This window comes from Megalopta genalis, chromosome 15 (genome assembly GCF_051020955.1).
Source record: "Megalopta genalis isolate 19385.01 chromosome 15, iyMegGena1_principal, whole genome shotgun sequence".
Taxonomy (NCBI): Eukaryota; Metazoa; Arthropoda; class Insecta; order Hymenoptera; family Halictidae; genus Megalopta; species Megalopta genalis.
This window is the reverse complement of record NC_135027.1, coordinates 2414479-2437658: the sequence shown is the minus strand read 5'-3', so window position 1 is coordinate 2437658 and position 23180 is coordinate 2414479.

Genomic DNA, 23180 nt, shown 5'->3' with positions numbered 1-23180 from the left:
TTTAATCGGTTTACTCGAGGTTCAGCTCTCAAGGGTCCGAGAATGCAGCATCCGAGCCAGTGCATCCCGTCCGCGGCTCCCAATTGGCCTACGAGTAATTAAGCTGCTCCGAAACGGTGGCTCCTTCGAATGCGTGCGGTACGATGCGTGCCCCCTTCGGTTTTTAACTGGGGTCGCCGATGGAACGCCTTTAATTACACCTGGCTGCCCACGGCCGGCCCCCTCGTGGCCCCTCGTGCCCCATCGTGCCCCTGTTCCGTTCCATTTTCCACGAGCTTTTAGCTTCCACGTTAACGCACGACTCCACCGACTCATTAACCGGCTAATGGCAGGATTAGACCGACGCGTCTAATCGGTGACGCCATTGTTGTGCCACAAGTGCTGGCCGGACGATTGGACTCCTATGTGGGTGAACAGTGTATGCGTAGACCGAGGCGTCGATGCGAACCGTCATACTTTTGCGACGTTCGTAATTTTATGAATCGCGGACGAGGATTTTATTTTTGGCTTTTCTGCTTCGTTTTGATTATTTGGAAAAGCGAGTAAAGATTTCTTCAATGATTATCGTATAGATCATTTTGGTAAATAACGCACTGGTGAACGTTACTGCATCGTTGACAGTGACAAAAACTGTAAAGAATTAGGATAGTGGAGTTAATTTAGGAGTTAGTTTGGGGCGGTCGCAAGGTTGGAGAAAAATATATGTTTGAAATAGCAAATACACTTATAAATATTTTTATCTTCTCGTTTAATACAAAATTTCATAAGTAGACTTCTCTTTTTTGAAACAGTAGTTGCATATGAAAATAGCATTTCAAATAGATATGTTTAATTACGTAACTACTGTTTAAAAAAAAGGTTTATTCGCCAAATTCTGTAATACATGAGAAGATCAAAATATTTATAGTCCATTTACTATTTCAGAAATCTATTCATCCCGGCCAATTGTTGTACCTTCGGTTCGTTTTCCTGCACAATTAATTTTACATTTATGGAGTAAGACATATTACATTTTTTTATCGAAAGATAGACGAGATAAATAAATACACAATAATGTGTCTTATACGATAAATACAATTATGAAAAAAAGAAACAAACAAAATAAAAAAAGTACAAAAACTAAACGCGTCTTAATCGATAAATATAGAGCCGTGCAGAAATACGCAAAATAAAAGATTTGCATCAGATTTGCAAAGAAACCGAGGGGCGCGGCAATTGCTGATCCTACATCGGCCGGCTCCACTACCCCAGATTACAAGCAGAAAGATGCCAATACGGCAGGGTCAAGATCCACGGAAAGTTCGGGAAGGAAGGGAACGGAGAATCGCGGCGAGGCTGCCATTAAAAAGGCGGCTCCCGCGAAAGTGTTAATTAGTTCGCGCAGGTAGGCTCCGAAGCGTACAGAAGCCAGCGCGTCGCGGTTCTTTCCTGGTTCGTTCCTCGGCAAGATAGATTAATTATCCGAAGCCATTAGCAGGACTCGCCCGAAACCCGGCAGGAAGCGATGATCGCGTGTGCCGGCTAGATCACGGTGGCATGATCGCGGCGGCTTGGAGCGGCGATTTACAAGGTGTCCCGCGAGCGCTCGCGCGGCTCGGAGAAAAAAAGTTGGCGGTGCGCCGGGTAGGAAGAGGAACAGGAAGACGGCCGGAGAAGGAAGAGAGGAAGAGAATCGGCAACAGCAGCAACAGCAGGAGCAGCAGCAGCAGCAGCAGCAGCAGCAGAAGAAGAGGAAGAAGAAGAAGAAGAAGCGACAGCGATCTTAATCGCGCGCGGCGCGGACGTGATCCTAGGTCGTCGAAGGACTCGGAAGTCGAGGAGGCGCGCGGTAACACCGTGACGGCGAGGCTCGCAGCTTGCTCCACTAGCGGCGGCTGGCTGGGAAAAAGTGAAAGACACTATGAGAGGAGGATGCGATGGAGAGAGAGAGAGAGAGAGAGAGAGAGAGAGAGAGAGAGAGGGAGTGGGAGAGAGAGGAAAAGAGCGAGGGGCGGCCGAGCGACCGACAGAGAGGAACGGGGAGACCAGCTGGTGAGAGACGGAGCTGGGGTTCCGGGGGCCGGCAGACGGAGAAGCAATGAGGAAAAGGAGACGACGCGGAGAGGGTGACGCCGGTGGAAAGGTGCGAAGGCGAGGGAGGACAGGAGGAAACGAGCCGAACGCGGAACAGGGACAGCCTGATCGAACCGGGAGAGAGACGGCACGCCAGAAGAGCGACCGAGACCACGGCAGAAGGAACGAGAGATAGATGGTTAGCTGGAAGAGAAGGAGAGTCACTCGCTCGAGTTGTCGAGGCGATTGTCCCGATGTGCGTGGCAAAGTTTTGCGCCGGGCTCTCCCTGACCTAACCACTCCGCCTTTCTCGACTCTCGGCTCGCCTCGGCTCTCGGCTCGTCTCGAGCCTGACACCGACGGTCACCAGTTTCCTGGACACCGAGACTAGCTGCCGGTCGCCAAAATCTGGCTGACCGAGTCGCGAAACCAGCGGCTTCCTGCACAAGACGCTTTTCCGGATCTCGATGTTCGTCGAGTTCTGAACCGTGGAATTAAGTCTGATTCGGTCGGCTCGTCGTCGAAGAGGATCCGTCGCTTTCCTACCTTTATCCTTGAACTTCTGGGCCAGTTGGAGAACGACTTCCTTGTGGACTCATAATGGTCCTCCTCGTTCCTCGAGCTTCGCACTGGATATCTGAAATCAAGGAAGTCACGATTAGCAAGTGTTCGGGATTTTCTGATTACGGCGTCCTTCTAGATTCCAGCTGGTTACTAAGTATATACAGTAATGTCTCTCTAATTGACGCTCAGATTGTCCACAAAAGTGGATAATTTTGGAAGAGGAGATACGATTATTCGAGCCTTGCGGTTTATTTTTATAGTTATAAATTGTCCACAATGATAAAAATGAGCCGCAAGGCTCGAATAATCGTATCTCCTCTTCCAAAATTATCCATTTTAGTGGACAATCTGTGAGCGTCAGTAAGGGAGACATTACTGTACTTGGCTCCTGCCGACGATCTCTGCCGAGGGGCTGGATTCGTTTCTGGACATGATTGTGGACTAATCGTGAATCTACGAATGCCTTTAACGCTCAAGTATCCAGCGGTGAAAGCAGTATCCTTCGCAAAGAACACTGCTAATAATCTTTGCCAGCCTTTTTTGTCGAGAAGAGGGAGACGCGAAAACACGATCGCCTCTTTTACAGGAGTTGTATATGCACCCATTTTGAAATGCGATTAATTCCTTGAAAATTCGGTCTATTCTTTCTTAATCCTCCGCTGTCGCATTTCCAAAAACTCGTAAGTGCACTGAATTGGAAAGCATTTGTTCAGTTGTGATAGAAAGCAGAGATAATACAAGATAAGATAACAGATAAAATTGATATTAATGTACAAAGTTTAGTCTCAGATTACAGACTCGGCTTCTAATGGAAAATATCGTCGCCGAAAGGTACCGGTATCGTTAATTAGTCGTTGGCAAGACTGCAAAAGAGACTAGTCGAAGGTCTGTACATAAATTCGGCCGGAAATTTGGAAAATTTCTCAAGCGTCTCCTCGGAGCATGAAAATGAACACTATGCCGTCCGCAGATCTTAGATATGATTCTTTTGTTTGACGCCGGCATAATAGCTTGGAAATTTTAGATTTAAAAAAGAATTTCGAAGATGACGGTAATATAAATTCCTAAAATTAAGATATGTCATCCAAGAATTTTCGTACTTAATTCTTAGTTAAATAAGCACAATGCTATAGTTAGTTTGCTGCCTTTTAACACCCAAGAAATATAGTTCAAATGTTATTTCAGTTTTTTAAAAATGGCACCAAAGTGGTACCACCGGCATCCAACAGATAGTTTTTGCATGGCACCAGCGTGGTGCCACCGAACGGCATAGTGTTAATACGAGACAATACTTGCGAACCGCGAATGCGAGCATAAATAATTTTTAAGAGTAACAAGAGATCTAATTGCCTGGATTCGCTGGATTCACGTTTCAATACAGTAATTTTTCCCGCATTGTTCCTCAGCTTGGAAACAAAAATGGACGACTTGGGAAGATGAGCTACGATTATACGAGCCTCGCGGCTCGATACTTATCAACAATTATAATAACGAGCCGCAAGGTTCGAATAATCGTATCTCCTCTCCGCAAGTTGTCCATATCCGTTCCGAAGCCGAGGGACAATACGAGAGAAATTACCGTAGACGGCGACTTTTCCGTCGAATTCGCAGCGGTCCGGGTTCCAGGCGTACTCGAATCTCCCGCGAGAGCTCTCAGCCGGTCTCAGCGCGACGCAGCGCGCAGCCTCTAGGTCGGCCGTTCACCCTGTCCCGACGATCCGCCTTGACTCGCGCCCGGGAACGCTGAAACACGATCGAATTTCGCCGTTCGGAGCGCACCGGCTCGCTTGGGAAACGCGCTTCCAGGAAATCGGCTGGGAAAGATCGGCCGGTGCCGGCTGCGGGATCGATCGGCCGGATCGGATTCCATCGGATCGTGTCGGTTATTGTTTATCGTGGCCCGTTTTCGTCGTTGTTAACCAACCAGCGGGACCGTGATCGGCGAGGACCGACGGCGATCGTCGTCGCGATCGATCGGCGACGGTTAATGGGACGCGGACCCACGGGCCGCTGGGAACTTTCGCGAGCGGAGATCGGTCGCTAAACCAACTGAAAGTCTGAATCATCGCGTGGCGTGAAACGTTCGTCATGGAAGACCGCCGTCGAACGTTTCGTCGCGGTCTCTACTTCCTAATTAGAGATTTGTTTGCGCCTGCTGGATCCCCGTGGATCCTTGGATCCGTGTCCCCCGCCGATTTAGTTCGGGAATGATTCCGCAGCGTTTGACCGATTAAACTCCACCGTGAGTCACGATTACCTTTGCGTTTCGTCAGGACCGTTGACCGATCGACGAAGCGTCTTTTTATTTACAAATATCATCGACGAATCTACGAGCTGTCCTTGGACGATTCGTAAAACGGGGAATCCGTTTCGAGGGGGTGCGTGATTCACTGGACAGCCCGTTTACAGTATTTTGACATTTCTTCGAAAAGTCAGAGTCAAAGTCCAATAGGATCGACAATTTATCGATCCGGCTGAATTGATTACTCGGAGAGAGAGAGGGAGAGAGAGAGAGAGAGAGAGAGAGAGAGGGAGAGAGAGAGACTCGTTGAACGCGTTACGAGCAGGATTCACGATTGGCCACGGCCTCCACTTCCTACTCGGCGATCGCTCCCGTCGATACGCGTAACCGCGAACATGAAACTTATCTTTTATCACTAATATCCTTGTGCCTCGCTGAGCAAATTCTGCCTAATCCGACGCCGATCTTGAAACGGCCTGCCGATTAACGATTTCACTTCGGTTCGGCTATCGAACCCTCCTCCTCGTTACTCTTCGATATCCACACCTTTTCACACTTCGAGCAACGTTCCAGGACTTTCACACTTCACAGATTGGAGCAACGTTCCCAGGACTTTCACATCAATATTTTCAAGGTGGCAGATTGCCCGGATCGAATCAGCGATTACCAATTTTACTTCGCGCGGCGTGCCGAATGTACTGGGTGTCCCAAAAACGTCTCGCAATACGGAAATGTGGGGTAGCTGAGGTCATTCTAAGTAACTTTTCCCTTTGCGAAAATGCAATCCGCGGCTTTGTTCACCAGTTATTAACGAAAAACACTGACCACTGAGAGGCGAGCGCCTCGCTTAGCGCTTGACGGCCGAGCCAATGAGCGTACGAAGCCCAGTTCCGCTCATTGGCTCGGCCGCCTTGCACCAGCATATCTCACCTCTCATTGATCACTCTTTTTCGTTAATAACTCGTAAACGAAGTCGTGGATTGCATTTTCGCCAAGGACAAACTTACTTCGAATTACCTCAGGAACCTCCCATTCTCGGATATACGTCGCAAAGGAAAGAACAACTGTTCCTTCACGCTATATACAGTTTCTCGTGATAATTATTTAGAGTTACTTATTCGTTGCTTTTGTCCGGTCTTGGCCTCCAAATATTCCAAATATCTTAAAATTTACGAAAACGTTTTAGTTGCCAATAAAATTCCAATTTAAACGGCAAACTTTTACGCGCGACGAGTATACTCGTCATCGCACAAAATATTACAATTTCTTCGTAACGAGTACCTTGATCAAAAACAGCGAACTGATTAAGAGGGACCTGAACATGCTTCTAACGTCATCCATCTCACACTCCGAAAATCTCACAACTGAGTCATCTCGCGTCGAATTGTTCACTAATTCGGAATCTCCTTCATCCCTGATAAAAGTTTTACCGAGAGTTGTTGAAGCAAGAAGTAATTTCTTGAGTCTTGGAAAGCCTCCACATCCTGAAATGCAGGATTTCCATATACCTGAGAGTACACAGGTATAAAAACATGCGTTGTCGCCCCGGCCTCTCAGGTTCTTCCGTACTCTCATACTGTGCGCTTGTTCACCGTGTCTCCTTCACTTCTTTCTAAAATATAGTTATTTACGTGTGTCTCATTCTACACCCTTTTATTTCAAATAACCCCCTCAACAAGGGTTTTACGATTTTCCTTTTATTGACTACGAAAACACACACACACACGCTCGCATACTCGCACCGCGCGTGCACTCTGCTCGCACACACGTGCACACACACATACATTCGTGCAATGCCTATTTACCGGTGTCATCGATAAGATCGACATCGGATTTATCGATTTACCGCGTTATCCGCTTTCTTCGCAATTCCATAGTCTCTGAAAGCGCAAAAATCCGGTCCCGGGTCTGCAGCGAAAAGGATTGTTCGCCGCAAAATCGTCCGGCCACCCAGTCTAGGCTGGACGAGTCTCGGAACAATAGCCTCGAAACTCGTCCAGATTCCTCGGGAGCTGACCCTGCCTGTTAATCGAGGGCCCAGGAGGCAGTTCCCTTTTTCGAGGTAAAAATCTGCTGACCGTGTGATACCTTTCCCCCACCGGAGCGGACTCCGCCCGCGTGCCCCGCGGTCCCCGCGAAGCGGAGCCCGTTTCTTGCGAATCGATTCAAGCTGGATCAGTGACCTGGCGAGGCGAGGGGCGCCACGCCGTGTTCCATCGATACGGGCACACGAATTATCACCGTTCCTCCGTTCCCTTCTCCCTTCTGCCAGCTAGGACCGTCGGTTCTTTGCCGATCGGTCTCGCCTAGGCGCCCCATCGACTTTGCGTCTTCGACGTGGCCGAGCAGGGACCCAGATGGACCAAGAGTGACCGAGAGGTACCAAGGCGGCGGAAGAGGGGGGGGGCGAGGGGACCGCGGCACGATTCACCAATTCGGGATCGAAGCGGACCGGGCTCGAAGGTCTGGTGAATAAGTGACGATAAGTAGGTAGATGGGTAGGTAGGTAGGCAGAATGGATAGGTTGGCTGTGGCTGGTCGCTCGTTAGGCTAGGTGCGTTGACCCGCCTGGCGTGTTCACTGTTCAGCTAGAGACAGATAGGCGAGGAGCCGAGAAAGAGGAACGGAGACCGCGGGATCCACGGCTGTAGGGGAACGAGAGAGAGCAGAGGATCCACGGCGTAGAACGAGACAAGGGGAGAGGGGACTCGCCAACACGTCAAGTCCGCGATCCTCCGTCCGCGGCTGATCGCTCGAGCCGAAAACCGAACAAAGAACGTTGAACCCCGGTTTCGGCCGAGCGCCGTGCCGCGCCGTGCCGCGCCGCGCCGCGCCTGGTCGCTCTCGGTTTGCACGTTCGACCCAACTCCACGGGGGATACGGTCATCGTGTCACGATCGAGGCCACCGGTTCTCCCAGCCGGCACGCGTCCCGCTCGCCGATCGCTTCCTCGATACGATTTATCGACGACGACGTACATACTACCTTGCTCTCTTATCAACGGCCGCTCGGCCAGCAGGAAGTGGATTATGGACCCGGTCCAACCTCTTCTGCCCGCCGCGTCGCGACCCAGTACTCGAGGAATCCCGGCTTCGTTCAGGATGAGCCTTGCTCTGCCCGGTTTACTCGATCTTCTGTTTGCTTCGCGGACCAGCCGCGAGAGCTTCCGCGATTTTTGGCCGCGGACGGTTCAGCCTTGGCTGGCCATAGAATGTGGAAACAGGCGAGACGAATCCTGAAGAGGACGATGAGGACATTCGGTCCGATCCCGGAGACAGGGACGCGTAAATTTCTCCATTGTCCGCAACAATGTTGCGAGAAATGTAGAAGGCGAAGACCCACAGCGTCGAAAGTCTCCGTTTCATAGCTGTCGCTTCGATGGCGCGAGTTTCGTGTTTTACTTCGTTTCCTTATAGTCCTCCTGCCAGATCTTAACTGGTCGCGGTTTCGATCGAGACAACGAACGACATCGATTGCGCGCACAGACGGGCCCCGGCCGAGGCACGTCTATCAGGCCCACGGTAGCAATCTAATCCGAGATTAGAGCCATTAATAATTATTAGATCCCGGTAAAGAGGATTCGAACCGAACAACCGATACGCGCCGCGTACGCCGGACACTTATGCTTCACGGTGGATCTAGGCGTGGTGATCGAGCGGCTCGGATTCCTCGATCCCAAGAATCGACTGGCATGCGTTTAGTCGATGATCATCACGAGCGAGCCTCGATTCTCGATTAACGTCGTGGTTGTTCTCTTCCGTGGCTCGTCGGAGAAGACAAAATTGCAAGCGAGATACCGATAACGCGATCGGCGCGTTGCGTAAGCGGCGACTTTCTACGCGCAATTATGTGCCCGGGGACCGCGCCGACGCAATTGCGCCTTCCACGTCCGCGAAATAGGAAATCCCGGCGCGGAAAGTCGAGCGGTTTTCGTCGTCGCGTGGCGGAAAAATCGGGAGAAACTCGCCGGCATCCGGCGATCGACATTTCGCACCTTCGTTCGCTGTCTATCTCCTCCGCAGCTCTCTCTCTCTCTCTCTCTCTCTCTCTCTCTCTCTTTCTCTCTGTTTCTCTCGCAGCGGGACAACACATCCGTGCGCCTCTCTTTTACTTTCCCCGCGCGGGAAAAAAACCGAAAGAAAGAGACGGAATAGAGGGAGAGCCACCTTCCTCGTCGGGGAAAGTGAAATCGGTCGGCTGCACGGCTGCACGCGTGCTCACCTTGTTCGCCGGTGCTCTTACCTGTCGCGTAAATCAGACTCACGGCACCAGCCGATACCACCATTAATAATGGAACGCGCTAATTTACCTACGTCGCCTCCTGGGAAACAAAAAGAACGGAGAAAGCGCGCGCGCCTTGTCGCGCGGTCGAACGCGGACCCACGCGGATCCGCGAGCGACAAGTGTCTCCTGCCGCGGCTACGATCGGACTTCGTTAATTAACGTCCGATCGGCCGGGGAAAGCGGCGGAAACAGGGGAAAGTTCGATGGTTTTGCTGGTTTTCGAGTGACAGCCGACGACGCCGTGACGAGGGTCCGAAAGGTGTTGATGCGCGTTTAGAAATCGCTGCCATGTTGCCGAATGCCGTCTTGACATCTCGGTGTTCTTTCAAGTCATTATCTTTCGGTCGAGGAGACGTTCGATGATTGATGGATCAATGGAAAGATTCGTTTTTAGCAAGCCGGGAATAAAAGAACAGCGTCCCGGAAGGAGTCGAGCAATTTAGGATTCGAGAGTGCGTTCACGTTGGTGCACTATTTTTCTTCTTAATGGAACATTTATTGCCCGTTAATCTACTAAATTGAAACAGAATTTGAGTCTTTATATAAAAATAATGAAGAAGGGTCCTTGTAAATAATATGAGACAATAATATGACAATAACATGAAAATATATAGCACATCAAACAGAAACAGGAAATGTAGTGGTGCAATAAAAAGCTACGATAAAAGAGAAAATAATAGAGAATAATAATATAATATAATACATATAAAACATATATAATTAGTAACTGTTAGTAATATATTATATAATAATATAATGCTAACAGTATAAACAATTAGTAACTGTTAGTATAACAGTTAGTAATATATTATATAATAATATAATACTAACATAATATAGTAATAATAACATTCATTTGATCGACAGAAGAAGAGTCCCTGTAAATAATATGAAACAATAATATGAAAATATATAGTATATCAAAAAGAAACAGGAAAAGTAGTGATGCAATAAAAAGCTCCGATAAAAGAGAAAACAATAAAGAATAATATGAGATCATTTAAGAAAAGATAAAGCAAGAATAGAGTAAATAGAAAGGGCACGAGTAAGAAAGAAACGAGAATAAACGGGGACAAGCAAGTAACAAAAATTGTCTCGCTCTATTACACGAATATTTAAGAACTGCTGATCAACGTGGTCGTGAAAGAAATCATGCTGCGAAAGTTAATGACTGTGCACCTCGCGGATCTATGACAAAAACGAGTAGACGAAACACGAGATAGAGAAAGCATCGGAAGACTACAGTAATGCCGCCCTAATTGACGCTCGTTTTGATGGAAAATTTTGGAAGAGGAGATACGATTGTTCGAGCCTCGTGGCTCTTCTTTTTATGGTTATCGATTGTCAACAACTATAAAAACGAGCTACGAGGCTCGAACAATCGCAACTCCTCTTCCAAAATTGTCCACTTTTGTGCACAATCCGAGCGTCAATTAAGGAGACATTACCGTATACATTATTTCTGATCCATGAAAACAAATCCAAGCAAGCCACGCGCAGTTCCTGTTTCCTTCGAATCGATGCAGAAACGATCAATGAATGACCATCGATTTTGCGCGTATCATTCGCGCCACGGTCAGGAAAGACAGGTTGACGTCGAGGTACAGCTGCTCGAATTTCCGAAAGGGTTTCAGCCAGCCGACTGCGGGATGAGGGTAGGAAAACGGGGCCCGAGGAGGAGAGTGGGCCCGCAGGATGTCGTGGTGCGTCATGTCGAGAGCTGTTGCGTTGAAAGTCGGTGCGCATTTGCATTTCGCCGGGGCGTGTGTGGACGAAGGCGGCGTGCACGTGTGCAGCCGCGGAGCCGGTCGCGTGCAACGACGCGGCGCGACGCGACGCGAGGCGACGCGGTGCGCGAATCGGCCCGGTGCAGTGTGTGCGTGCACTCGGTCGATCGGCTCGAACGCGTGATCGGCACGCGAGTCGAATCTCGATCGGACGGTGCGCGTGCGCTTCGGTACGCGACCGGACAGCCGACCACGAAACAGGGTCGAGCGAGCACCGAGAGAGCTGATCCGAGCCGATCCGAGCCGCTAACGATCGCGATTACGCGAGAGTGAAAGAATCGAGAGTCCGCTAGCATTCCTCCGAATACCCTAATCGTCCCGTATGTTACATCAGCTGGAAATATTTCGGGGTCGAAGCACTCTGACGTATTCGAGAACGTTTTCATTGATAAAGGATCGTGAAGGGACGACGGAGATGAATTTTCTTGGAGAATTTTCTCCTGGAGCTGAAAAACATATTTTTAATTGTTTGTAGATAGCTTAAGTACGTTAAATTTTCTCTTTACTGAATAATACGGTCACTGAAAGTATCATTAATTGGCTTTCAATAGGTATTTGAAATTGATCCAACATGTAAGTGGATTAGAATCAGAGTAACACCAGTCTCATTTTTCTCATTGCGAAAAATGGGAGTTTTATTTTTTACTAACATAAGTATTGTTTTCACTGATCAAATTTATTATTAAGATAATTTAGAGTTCGGTTAACTTTCTAATTTATTTCATTTCTCCTCAGTTGTAGACAGTTTTAGGAAACCCTTTTAAAGGATTGTAGATGATGCAAGGACGACGAAAATTACTTTTCGTTTATTTTTTACTAACATAAGTATTGTTCACTGATCAAATTTATTATTAAGATAATTTAGAGTTCGGTTAACTTTCTAATTTATTTCATTTCTCCTCAGTTGTAGATAGTTTTAGGAAACCCTTTTAAAGGATTGTAGATGATGCAAGGACGACGAAGACGACTTTTCGTTGAAGATCTTTTTCTGCAGCTTGGTGACATTTTTTAATAGCTTCTAATTCTAGTCATTACAGAGTACGGTTTTTTTATTTTGTCTTAATATCGCATTTTATCGTGTCTGGTACTGACATTGTATTTTATCTTGATATCTTTATCCACCCATTTTTACAAGCTGGCCTCGTTCCACTGAAACTTTTTATCAAAAAATCCAGTCAATCCTCGGAAAATGGCTTCAAAAAGCGTCTCAGAAATGTAGCTTTCCCAAAAAATTCAAGCTGCAGAGGTACAATGGCGTTGCTAAAATTACCCGCTAAAAATCTGCGGATCATTATCCTCCGACAACAGCATAAACTCTGCCTGAAAAGCACCGATCGCCAGTGCGCCGTTCGACGAAGATGAACGGTGCCGTGCACGCGAGAGAAGACAGCGACAGGATGGCATCATCTTCTGGATCGATGTGACCACTGTCACGTAACACTCGTTCGATCACCGGACCCCATGGACGCTCACACAGCGGCAATAAACCGGCAGGGATGGGCAACCCTAAATCGAGAAGTCGTAACGCCTAAATAGTGCTGTAAAAAAACCGCAGGGCGCCTGGCTCGTTTTATGCAGCACCGAGCCATACCGCTTGTCCGAACAAGATATTGTATACCTTGCTCGAGCACCGCATGAAAACAAATTTCGATTATTATAAGGCGTCATGAGAGGCATAAATTACGTTAATCCTAATACATGTTCCGGCATTCTCGGGGTTTATGGAAAAATGAGTATCGGGATACCGTGGCTGGCTCTCGGATCGTCATAATTCCGTTTAATTGCTTCGGAGAGGAATTCGGCCTGTCTGTGGATTAACTAGCAATCAGAGCTATTCTTAACTTTGTTTTACGAACCCGGAGTGGAGATAAACTAGTATTATAATTTTTGCCCGAGCTGGGAGGCTCTTGCGAGCTGGCTGTCTACTTTTGTTGAAATATTTTCTGGATTAATGTCGATCGTTCCTTCGAATCTAATGCAAATAAATGTAGATTTAAATTAGCCGCTAACAAATCATTTACGCGGAAAAGAGTCGAGCTCGGGCTAATCCACGTCAGCACTCTAGCTCATAATATTATCTTACTTTATAAAGTAATACAAACCTAAATAAATTAGTGCCAACAAAATAATCAGCGTAAGCACAAAACACTCGTAATCAGCGTAAGCAGAAATTTTCGAAAACCAAACTTTCGGCAGGATAAATGTGTAAAAAGGAGCGTTAGACGTGCGCGTGGCAGTAGAAGTTAAAGAAAGCTTTGGCAAAGAATTTTTAGCGAAACCGATTGGGCCAGCCAGGCTCAGGCCCACGAATCGGATGAAAGTGCCGATTTCGCGCACGCATGAACCGCGAGAAAAACGAACGCGGACTCGGATAGGAGTTGCAGAAAGAGATCGCCGTCCAGTCTAGCGAAACTGGCACAGTGTCAAGGTGCCTGGCGGGCACATTTGCGGGCCCCACGGTGGTAGGGGGCCCGGTCGAGCCCGATGGTGGGGGTGGATTGGTCGTCACCCTGCCTCCTTCCTCGTTTCGCCGCTAGAACCGCTTCGCCGCGGCCTCCGTTCCCGAGGCGACTTTCACGGAGGCTTTCTTTCGCGGCCGACTTGCGATTCGCGAGATATCCGCTCGGGCCCGGGCATGTCCGGGGTGAAAGGCAAAACGAGCAACAGGCCCGGATGGATTTTCCATGGAAATGAAAACTCCGTTCCGGGCGACGCCTTTCTCCGGCTGGGCTGATATTCGCCCGGCGTTTCTTGCCCGGCTCTCGTTGCACTTTCTTACTTTCGTTTTGCAGTGGTCGGGAGTTGTCGGGGAGCGACAGCCTGGAATGCCGGCGGGAACTGTCCTGAAAACCGAACGGTTCGAGTCGCCAGACGCGTGAATACGAGATCGTGTTGTTGCCGATCCGATCCGACGGTCTCCCGCGAGAGCGACGACGATGATGTCTTTATTAGAGATCGATGCAGGAATCAACCGGAATTTACTGTTAAGCTTCCGTTGGATACACTGTAACTGATAACGTTACTTGCTCCAACGGCTCGCTGTAATTACATGAAATTATGGCAAAAGGAGGACCCGTTAGATTTCATGGTTGGCGAGAGCCGAACGTCTTCTGGTCGAAACGTGTCGCTCGATCGGCGCTGTTGCGCAAGGTGCTGCAACGAGTCAGCCGGGTTTCATCGAATTATGCCAGGTTTCGTTCGTTTCGCTCGATGTTCATTAACGTTCCGTCAGAAACAAATTATTATAGAACGATCTCACGCAACTATTGAAACGTTCGCGCAGATTTGGTGACAGGGAAATGGGGCTAGTTACTGTGGGGGGTGACCAATTCCTGTGCCTTTGGTTTGTTTCCGCGCATAATTAACATTTTTTTATTCTTTCATTTCGTTTACTTTTGAATAAAAAATGTAATACATCTCATTTGACAAATTTGAAGTTAATTGTATCCGAAAACAATGAAAATATTTGTTAACCCTTCGCACTCTGAGGCACCACTAAAATTGTTGTATCACGTTCCACGATAATTGTCATATTAGCAAAGTTTAGATTTAAAAAATTGTTAAAAGTGTAACTGTTACCACAAGACTCAATATCGTATGCGTAAAATGCACTTTGTTATACAAAATGAAAATGCTATAAGTCAGAAAAATCGGTTTAGAATTACAGTTAAAATGGCTTCGAGTGCAAAGGGTTAATTTTGTTTATTTTAGGATGCAGAAGTTAATGCGTCTTGTTCGATAAATATAGAATTAATTATGCACGAAAATAAACCAAAGACACAGCAATTGGTCACCCCACAGTAACCGGATCCGCTACATTAGTTTCTTCTTGATTCGCGGACGGCGCGATCAAGAAGCTCGATAAAAATATGAACGTAAAACGCGTTGCATTTTAATATTTCGCACGTGTTCTCGTCTCCCTCGAATTCTCCGACAGATCCAGCAACGTACCAAGAACATTTTCGTCTAAAAATTAAGGTTTGTGCCAGGTTTAATTCCTCTGTCGAAGAGCGAGAGCCATCGAAGGGGAGGAGTCGTCTCCGACAGGAGAATGCCCCGTCTGTGTTAAACAAGCCAATTATCGCGACGTGGCCGGGGGGACTGTTAAAAAATTCATATCCAAACATGCCGATGGATGCGACCGAGTTCAGTAACGCAGTCACGTAACGTCCTCGAAAATCGAATTCTTCCGTGTACCGTCGCTAAAGCATTCCGCTCGGCGTACCGGTATGTCATTCATAAAGAAATTACGCCGACCCATTACTCAACGATTATTTATAGCAAACGTCCGTGCGTAGGCAAGCGTAGCCCGATCGACTTCCTCGTCCCTTTGTGGCCCAGAGTTCCGGCGAGGGACGAAATTCGATGGCCCGCAGGTGTCTCGGCTGGTCGCACGTGCACGACCGACATGGAACCGCTTGGCGATCGAACGTAAATTTGCAAAAAGCAGAAGAAAGATTAATCGACGAGATTCTCGTCGAAATTGTACAGCGCGATCGCAGATCTTTGCGCTCAAAATCGGCGGGCAAGAAGTCGCTAAAAAAGTGAATACGGTGAATGCAGAAGAAGATTAATCGATCAAATTCTCTTCAAAATTCCGCGGAATGATTGTTTTTCAATTTTGGTAGATTTTGCAGATTTGATTTTCAAATTTGGAGATCGAGAGCCCAGATAAAATAGAATACGGCGCTTTATATCGATCCGACTGAATTCTTTCAGCGAGAAAGCAAAATTCTAGTTAGCCCCAGTTCTCCTAGACCTGTCTGCAAAATTTGTATTCGAGTCGCTCGCGATTCATGTCTCGATCATACTAAAGATCTGCATAGGCACATTCGTCGTTATGAATCAAGAAGCGAAATAAAATATTATTTCTTCTTCAAATCATTTTTACGATAAGCGGGTTGCTGTTATTGAATTGTAGCCGCATCGTTCAACGACGGTTTACACAACTTCGGAAACCATTTGATAGTATTTTCCGACTAGCACGACAGGGGCCCCTGTCGGTCCCTAACGGCCAAACCAGACTCCGCCAGTGTTTCCGCATAAATATTGAATCACATCGAGTCAACATTGTCGGACCAAGGCTCACGTGGGGTCTTAAAGAGCAAGTTAATTCAATTCCGAGGGCCGTGTGACGATAACAGGGGCCCAATGGATCACGGTGTCGGTGCGTGGTATCCTCTTACCCTGCTCTTTAAATCACCGGACCTTCTCGGATGAAAAGTCCCCGGCGCTTTATCTACCGACAAATTTGCCTACATTATTTATCAGGTGCAGAGGCACGCGGAGGGTCCCGGGCCCAGGCCCTCGGGTCGGCGTCCGTGCCGGTGGGGGTAGGGGAGCACGGCGCGGGCCCTGGTTTGAGCGCTCGGAGAGCCCGCGGTGCCACGAAATGATATTCAGCCGAGTGTTTCGACAGGCCGGGTGTCGTTAACCTCCCGCGCGGTTCGTTCCCCGCCGAGCCGGGAAACAGTTGTCCGTTCTAGGACTAGCCGAGCAGCGTCGGGACGCCCACTCCCCGGGGCCTATATCAATCCCGGGGCCCGTAGGTTGCGAATTGGGCGTTGGCCTCCGCCTGCTTCCTCCTCGAGCCCAGCCGACGAGCACGCGTGGAATGTCACGTGGGGCCCACGAGAAAACCTTTTTCCTCCCACCTTGCTGTCTTGCTGGTCGGATTTCGGGCCCGCGGGTTCCGCTACCGGGACCGTTGCCGGCGAGAGAAGAATGCTGGGAGGAGAGACGAAAATAATCTTCGCAAAATTCATGCATTTTCTTCACGGTTTTTGGCTCCTCGAAGTTCGGGTCCAATTTTGTGCCGAATGAAAGGCCGTGATGGGCCTTTTCCGAATTGAGCATGGGAGCTGAATTCGCACTTTAAGTAATCGTCGAGTTTCCGCGATATTTTTCAATGTGGACCTCGCTTGATCTCGATTCCTTCCTAGGTCCCCGTGGCCACCAAATGAAAGGTTAAAAATGTTTAGTTTATAAACAGAGCATGTTTCATTCAGTATAATTTATAACAAACCATAATTTAATGGACTTATTGCATATTATAATTGAAACTGTAAAATCCTTGAATTCAACGGATGAATTCAGAAACAGACGTACGTTATGGTCCCAATTAATTCAAAGAATGCTGCTGGTAAAAGCCATGAATTCAACAGAGGAATTCAGAAACGGACGTACGTTATGGCCCCAATTAATTGAAAGAATGCTGCTGGCATTCAGAAGAGAATGGCAGAAGAGAAGTTTCAAAGTTTCAGGTTTCAAAGCTCTACGCCTTCGTATCAATGGACGGAAGTGTCTGTTGCTGGAAACGATCGTCGAAATCGAGGATCAGTCCCCGAAAAAGCTCGTGCCCAAGGAGTCACCGTTCCAAATACGGGCCACTTTGTCGTATTGACACGCCTCCGGTAACCCGCGAGCGATTTACGTCACCGGGCCACGTAACCAAGTGTCCCAGGAGCGAATGGGTACACGAGCGAGGGTCCCCGAGGAAAAAGAAGGCGAGAAACGAACGGGGCCCGGCGCGTAGGAGTGCGGCTACTCATCCCGTTCACCGTGAGAAATCACACAAAGAGTCATCGAGGAGGCCTCCGGCTCGACCGCGGAGAGGGGGGCCCGAGGAGCATAGAAGAAGCGTAGCCGGTGCAAGATTGCAACACTCGGGGCCCGGTCCGGGCCATCCACGTGGATCCTTCGAATTTCCAGAGTACTGGCCCCGGGTGCACACGCGGCTGCTCGCGACCGAGTGAAGCCGTGCACACTCTGCCCCCACTTTTCACAGCGGGCCCGCTGCATGCCACGGGCTGGGCCCCACGCTGGCCCCGATCGAACAATTTAGTGACATTTTCGTGTAACTTTTGCGCCACGAGACGCATTCGAATGAACTTTTCACTGACAAATTTCGGATTATTAATCGTTAATTGTTAATTATTAATTGTTTAATAATTCGGATTGTTAATCAGGTTTACAATTGTAAATAGTTTTTTTCTTCGGGGTGTTGTATGCTATTCTACATAATTAAAGACAGTTTTTTTTTATACAGAATGCAAATTGTTCGTGGAATTGACAGATCATCTTACTTCAAGACGACTAGAAAATGAACTCAAAACATTCTCACAATATCAAAGTCATTTAATTAATGAAACTAAAACGAGAAAGTTGTAATTTCTCCTATAATGTCAATCATATGAGACCGACGCAGCAGTCAACGTGTTAAAGAAGTAATAAAATAACTAGATCGCAGATTTTTATGCAAAATAAAACTTGTCTGCATCGATTACAGAAAATAGAAAATAAATAGCAGTTTAGTAATAACAATAGCAATTCTATAGTAATAGCAATTCTATAGTAATAGCAATTCTTTGATGATTTTAATAGGTTAAAAATAATATGTAGACAATTCAAAATTTTTTTAAACTTTTTATTGTGTCAAATTTCCAACTACTCGATTTTGTCATAAATTCGCAGTCTAACGATGACGACATTCTATTTCCAATTTATAAGTGATCCGAGGATACACAGAGATCGAAAATAATATATAGACATTTCAAAATTCTTTAAAACTTTCTATTGTGTCAAATTTGCAACTAGTCGATTTTGTCATAAATTCGCATTCGCAACGATAACGATATTCCATTTCCAATTCTTACGTGAAGGATACACAGAGATCGAAATTCGCGCCAGAAAATTTGCGGATCATCTCGTCGTGAAACTCTGAGTCACCACGAAATTAGAGAGGGTCAAAGTCGGAATCCCCATCGGGTAGGAACCGATCGCACGAAACAGGACACCGGGGGCCCGAAGTCCGGTGGCCCCGTGGACGTGAATTTTCAAGAAAGTGGGACAGGAAGTTCAACGGTCGGGGCCCGCAAGCTCTAATAGAGCGATCAGCCGCGGCGGCCACGGACCCTGACACCATAGATCAGGGCCACGAGTTAGTGCACGTTACCGTGGACAGCCGGGGCTCGTCTCGCGCGACGTTTCCACTGTACGGTGTGTACGGTACATCGCTGCCTTTAAACTGCCGTCCTGTCTGGGAAACACGGCCGTAAATTCCGCGTTTGAAACTGTTTTCGGACCTGTCCGCCGTGAATGGAATCGCTGACAGCCGCGTTGTTTCTAGAAGCTGCCGTCGTCTGCTTCATTGAAATACCTCGAACTACCTCTTCCTTGCTTTAGTCAAGATTTGATAAATCACTTCGGAGAATTATTTACCGTGCATACATATGTATATGTACTCCGGTGCAAGGAGATCGACTTTTATTTAACCCGGCAGTGCACGCGCGAGCTTCTGAAAGGAGTTCGCATCGAGTGCTTGTGGATCGCCAGTAAGACGTGACATTTATCGATAATAATAAATTAATATCTATGTACCTTTTTATGTCTCTTCGTTAAAATTAGTATTATATATTAGCATAATATAATTAATATAATATAAATATGACAAGGGGGAGAAATAAGGTTTCCTATTGGTGTAATAATAATAGTAATAATCTAATAAATAATAATAATAATAATAATATATAAAATAATATAATAAAATATAATAATAATAATAATAATATATAAAATAATATAATAAAATATAATAATAATAATAATAATAATATATAAAATAATATTATAATAATAATAATACAATAATTTATTGTATTTATCGTATTAAAGGCATCTCTCATGACAAAAATGTCGTCAAAGAAACCTGTAAATTCTCTAGATATCATGCTACGTCTTAGGCTAATGACAAAAATTGATTTGACGTTCTTCACGTGAAATACAAAATCGTGGTCGACACACATACGTGACGCTGTTAACGAACGTGTTAAGACCCTCGGACGAGTCAGAAGGCACCACCTTGTTCGAGGAATTCGGTGATTTGTAAGATTGCACAGGGATTTGAGGTGATCAACCTGACATTCGATAAATCTCAAGGTTCGTTGGAAATAAAAGAGAGATCGAAGTGTGTTTTAAGTGTTACAATTTTACATATCACACATTTTCTACAATATATTAAATACATTGATTAAACACAATTTCCCGAACTTTTTTAACTCGTATGCATCGTCGACGTCTCGCACATTCGTTGCGCATCGTCGGTGCACGAACTTCCGCGGTCCAACGATAACAGTAATCCGGAAAGCCCGGGAAGCAGTGTTCACATCGATCAAGTAAAATACCTCGGATCCCGCGGAAAGCCTATCGTCATCGATCACGAGGACACGGCGGGCAAAATATCGATCACCGAAAAGCGGCAGAAACGAGCGAGGAAGATGGAGGTACACGATAACGGTCATCTTCGGACCGATGTTGCCCAGATACGTATGCAAATCCCGTGCGAGGGAGAGGCGGTGACCAAGAGAGCGCAGCCAAGAGAAAGAAGAGGACGAGGAAGACGAAGAAGAAGCTGAAGAGGAGGAAGAAAGGGCCTCGTCGGGGCAGAAGGAGAGACAGAAAGGGAGGAGAGAGCCGCTCGAAAATCTCCGCGGAGGATCAGGAGGAGGCGAAGCAACGGTAACCCATTGTATCGAACAGCCGGTTCCTTTACGACGGCTTTCTCACGATCGGTCAGTCGGCGGATAACCCAGAGGCGAGGCGTGCGGAGACGAGCGGAGGCGAGCGGACCGCGGCGGTCCCTCTTCGCGGAGGATGTACCCCCGATGCGGTGCGTGCAACTGGGTTTACAGCCGGATGCAGTCGGGCAGCGGTGCAGCAGCAGGAGCAGCAGGAGCAGCAGAAGCAACAGCAGAGCCAAGAGCAACAGCAACGGCAAGAGCAACGGCAGCAGAAACGGTGTCGGCGGCGACGGCGGTGGTGGCGTCGAGGTCGCGGCTCGCAGATGGAAGAACGGAGCGGCGGCGGCGACGGCGGCGGAGGAGAAGAAGAAGAAGAAGTTAAACGAACGAACGGACACGATCGGATCGGACCGGTGTGCCTCCGAAGGGAGCACGGCACGGCATCGCGGAGCCGGATTTCTTTTTTGGTGCGGAGCCGCTCGCGGCAGGCGCTCGCACGCGGCCACGGCTAACTGTATTTTGACTTTGTGGCCTGAATTGCGGTAACACGGTAACTGGCTCCACCGCGCGCGACACCCTGAAGTAACGGGCCCATATCTCGATGCCACGCTGTTCGAGCCGTTTACGCGTGTAAGCTACCTACATAAAAGGCACTCTCACGCGCGCCCGGCCCCTCTGCTCGCCCGCTCGCCGATCCGCTTCTAGAGCGGCGGGTGTGTACGCTGTTGAACCGCCGACAAACGGATGCCAGATTCTCGGAGTTCGCACTGGCTCCGGCCGGTAACAAATGTTAATTAAACGGGGTCTTCCAGAGAGAGAGAGAAAGAGATGACCTAGGGTTGAGAGCTGATACGGAGCTGAACTAGCCGAGATGTTCTCGATGGGGGTGGGCGATCCGCGTCGTCGTCACTGGAGGAGGAAAAGGGCAAAAGACGATGTTGATGATAAACGAAGATCCGATAGCACTGTTGAAACATCGATGAGCTTTTGACTTGGAAAATTCACTAGCTTCTATATATGTTCTGCGAGGAGGTATACGAGGCCTTTGTCACCACTGAAATTTAGTATACACTGAAAGAGTAAGTGCAGTAAACCGTAGGACGCGACTAAAGATTCAATGCTCGAAGGGAAACCGAAGCTGGGTCATATATCACCGAAACAGAATTTCTCCACTTATACATCAAACAATCGATTTTACGCCGGATTTACATTTATATTCATTATATTCCCTAAATATGCAATATTATATTATAGTGAACTGCTGAAATGACAGCAACAGATTCGTTAATTTCCTCAAATATTTTAAACAATTCGGGACAAAAGAAGCCCAGCTTAGTCGGCGAAAAAACGCCGAAAAAACTGTTTCCAACAAGGACCAACCCAGGTTGATGATACTCGAGGATATTAACTCATGCGCGAGTCCTATTGCAATCCGAGACAATTTCAGAATGGTCCTAAAGCGAAGCATGCCGCACGACTGATCTTCTGGTCTGGAACATGCACTAGCTTCCATGTTCTCGTAGACAGTAATTGGAACATCGTCGAAACTTGGTTGCAATTAGGGAAAGACAGTGGGCAGGCGACGAAACTGATCTTGAAGAAGAATCAGAGGTTGGCACACAAGGATGCTGGACCGGGTCCACGCGTCTGCGTTCGAGGGAGAGAGACTTCCTCCGATCCTGTTGCAATCTGAGTGCAGGTACAGTTAGGTGGAAGGTGGCTCGACTCTGTAGGTCGCAGCCGCGGGACAAGCATCCGTGTCCTGAGCTCCGGGATTGCCTTCGAGACGACAGGACCTTGGGACTTAACCCAGTCTTGCTGGCAGAGCACTAGCTTCCTCCTCCTCCCCTTTCTTCGTCCTTGTTGTCCTCCTCCGCGATTCCCTTCGGGTCCTTGGAGACTGTTCGAGGTCCTAGTCGCTTCAGGAGATTTTTGAGCGAATGCTTAAGATCTCGAGGATCGTCGGTGACGAGAGAATTTTGAGGCTGATGACTATTGATGATCATTAGACCGCGAATTTTATGCATTTGTGACAAAACTGTGTACAATATCGAATACGAAGAGTTCGAAGATTCTATTGCAATATGCTGAACTCATAAAAATGATTAGAGAAAGAAATGGAAATTAATAAAAAAATAAAAAGAAATGAACAATAGATGTCCAACTAGCCTCTATGTCTTAGAATAAATGCGGACAGTCTTTATTTTGCATAAAAATCCGCGGTCTAACGATCCCATTTCTAGGAGGTTATGATGTAACAACAAATAAATCTAGAATATATTCTGAACGAACGAAACGAAGGGAATGAACAGCGTTCTTGGATGTCAATAAATCATCAGGATCTGAGATCAGGATCTATAAATCGTCAGGAGTTCCGAGGGAGGAAAACATCGCGAGGATTTTAGTATCGCGAAAGGCTCGAGCCGGCGACAAATAACCGAACGAAATGAACAGTGGCGTCGAGCAAGTAAAACAACCGGACAGCGGCGTTATAAAACGGATTTACGACGCCGAACGCGGCATGACGCAACAATAGTCCTCACGGAAAGAAAGCGAGGAAGAGTGCCGGTGGCCGGTGCCGGTGTCTGAAAGGGGCACCGGCATGAATGAACGACCATAATCCTTCCCGATTCCTTGGGTATTGTCGATCGGCGCTCGATACGCGACGATCGACGTCGACGACGCGTAGAAGCGTGCCGCGGCAGGATCACGTGCCACGGCACGCGACACGTG